This window comes from Chelon labrosus, assembly GCF_963514085.1.
Source record: "Chelon labrosus genome assembly, chromosome: 24".
Taxonomy (NCBI): domain Eukaryota; kingdom Metazoa; phylum Chordata; class Actinopteri; order Mugiliformes; family Mugilidae; genus Chelon; species Chelon labrosus.
This window is the reverse complement of record NC_140357.1, coordinates 11,002,030-11,004,731: the sequence shown is the minus strand read 5'-3', so window position 1 is coordinate 11,004,731 and position 2,702 is coordinate 11,002,030. Positions and strand designations below refer to the sequence as shown.

The 2,702-nt window shown below is 38.7% G+C and overlaps 1 long non-coding RNA gene across 1 annotated transcript; it reads left to right on the top strand.

The window, feature by feature from the left end:
* The first annotated feature begins 1,738 nt into the window (after positions 1-1,738).
* Positions 1,739-2,258, top strand: LOC311509617. The gene is made up of 2 exons (XR_014699852.1): positions 1,739-1,872; positions 2,148-2,258. It is a non-coding gene; the product is annotated as an uncharacterized lncRNA (long non-coding RNA).
* The last annotated feature ends 444 nt before the right edge of the window (positions 2,259-2,702 follow it).

Here is a 2,702-nt window from a genome sequence, read left to right as displayed (position 1 = left end):
ATGAATGAAATTAAAAAAATGAATGAAAATCACAGTCACCACATGTAGCAGAGGTGGACAGACAATATATATATATATATATATGTATGTTTCTAATAATATTATAATACCCTGCTCTGTATTTTTGACAGTTTTAGTCAGCTCTTTAAGTAGTGTAATTACTGTAGCCTTACCTCTTTGGGAATTTTAAAGAAACATTTTTGTTTTCCCCGGTTTGTACAGCCATATACTGCACAAAACTTTGGCATTGTCCTGTCACCCATCTGCTAACCTCCTATTGGTTGCGTTCTCCTAATTAAACTTGGAGTTAAAATCCATAGAAGCTAAATTACAAATGTTTTGCAGCTGGCACATTCGGGTGACGTCTGCACTTGCAATCACTGCGATAAACGGAAACACCTGACGCGTAGCCAATCAGGAGAGGGAGGAAGGGGACGAGTTAAACGGGGACCAATCGCAGCTCGACACGTCATACTTCCTGTCCACCGTTCACTCTTCATATACCCCTCTCGCCCGGCTTCAGATGCTCTTTAGACAGCGTTGTAGTCGGGACGTTGTTTTATGAAGACTAGATATAGCAGGTAAGTGCTTCAACTTATGCCAGAAGTACTTTATTTTACGATACGTGTCTGTTTGGCAGCGTGGCTTTCCGTTTATGTGAAAGCTGTGCATGACGCTGCTCCTCACCTGTGGTCGTCGAGCAGCCCAGTCTTCGTGGCCTGCAGTTATCCACTTCAACCTGATTTTTGCAATCTTTTAAGCTGACAATTTTGTTTGGTAAACTAAAGTAACATGCGTCACCTGAATGTTGTATTAGATTCTACATGTATGATGTTCTTCCTGCTTCTGTGTTGCCTTGAGACAACTTTATTGTTAAATCAATAAAGTTGCCATTGATTAACATGGTGTCTGCAGCTGTGAAGCTCAATTTCTGGGATTATCTCCAATGTGTTTCTTGCATTACTAATGAGTCCTTTCACTGCAGGTAAGCACAGGTGTTGTGCATTTAAGAGGTCCTGCTTCCCTGCCATGTGTTACAGATCTACCATTAACGCATGCAGTGCTCTTATTGAACAGGCAGTTTTAGTCTTGCCTGATGTGTCTAACTCTGTGTTTAGGTTTCCATCATGGCTTCCAGAGAAGGTCTGAGAGCAGCGGGCACAGACGGCAGTGACTTTCAGCCTGTCATTACCAGATGAGGTAAAATTGTGTCCCTCTGAGTCATGTTGAAAATGGACATATCTTTTAGCACCACTTACTGGACACTGTCATTACCTTCATTCAACTGTTTTAAACTAATTTAATTGCCCTCATAGTTACAAAAAAAACCTACTTCTACTGGTCACTTTATATTTTTAACATAGTTTATAGTTGTATAAAACACTTTATTTCTAGTTACTTTCTAATTTTTTTATATAGTGTCTTGTATGTTCAATGTTACTGCTACTGGATGCTTGAATTTCCCTCGGGATTAATAAAGTATCTATGTTTTGTGTCAACTACTTTATTGTTCATTTCAGCGTCGCCTTGAAATCTGTAAACTAAACATTGTCCACGTGCTGATGGCAAACTTTTGATTGCCTAAACGATATCAGCCGAGTTACAAAGTTGTCTTCTGTGTCAGGTGAGCTTGGTGTCCCCCATGATCAGTGGCGGACTGTTTTACACCTGGTGATCGTCATTGCAGGAAGAAGAAATGAACTGAAGTGTGGCCTGGCTTTGAGGTGAGTAAAGACTGCAGAGAACTGTTGTCCAGAATCATTTTATATTTGAAAGTGCTGCCTTTTTCATTAATGATTGCAAATGTCTGTACCTCATTGTAGGCTCTGAGAGTGTAAAGTGCCTGGGAGAACTGGACAGAGGCCCTTGTATGTAAGTCCATTAAGAAACTACTCCAACTGTCATTTTTGAATGTTTTTATTCAAATCAATAATAAAATTTTAGTATCCAACATATGTAATTGAGTATTATTACAGAATACATTTGGCATCAATGTTAAACAGTAACAAAGAAATTTTCATAGTGTTGACTGTCCTTGAGCTTCACTTAAGTGTGTTTCCCCCTCAAGATCTGGGACTAAAAGCAAATGTTAGCATTGATTGAGTGTGTAATGCTAAAGTCAATGTCTTCACTGTTTCTTATTCCAGGGTTTGCTTCTTTTCTGATGACATTGTGTTTTCACTGAAGGTCTGTAAAGAAAGCAATGTGTTTTATTTGTAATGTTTAGAAAAGGCAATAAATGTCATGTGTGAAGGTTGCGACAGTCTCAGTGAATTTTTTCGGTTGCTAGGCAGTGGTGCAGAACCTATCTTCTATCTTCTATCTTCTATCTTCTATCTTCTATCTTCTATCTTCTATCTTCTATCTTCTATCTTCTATCTTCTATCTTCTATCTTCTATCTTCTATCTTCTATCTTCTATCTTCTATCTTCTATCTTCTATCTTCTATCTTCTATCTTCTATCTTCTATCTTCTATCTTCTATCTTCTATCTTCTATCTTCTATCTTCTATCTTCTATCTTCGTGGGGCCTCCATAAGCCCATTCATTCCCTATGGGGAATTTCCAAAAATATCACCATATTGCTCTTGATGTGGGCAGTGAAGGAGACTGATCACACAACATGTTCACATTAGTCAATGCTTTATTCCATCAACACAATGAACCTTAGTGGCATAGAAAGCACCCATCTGCAGTGTGGCT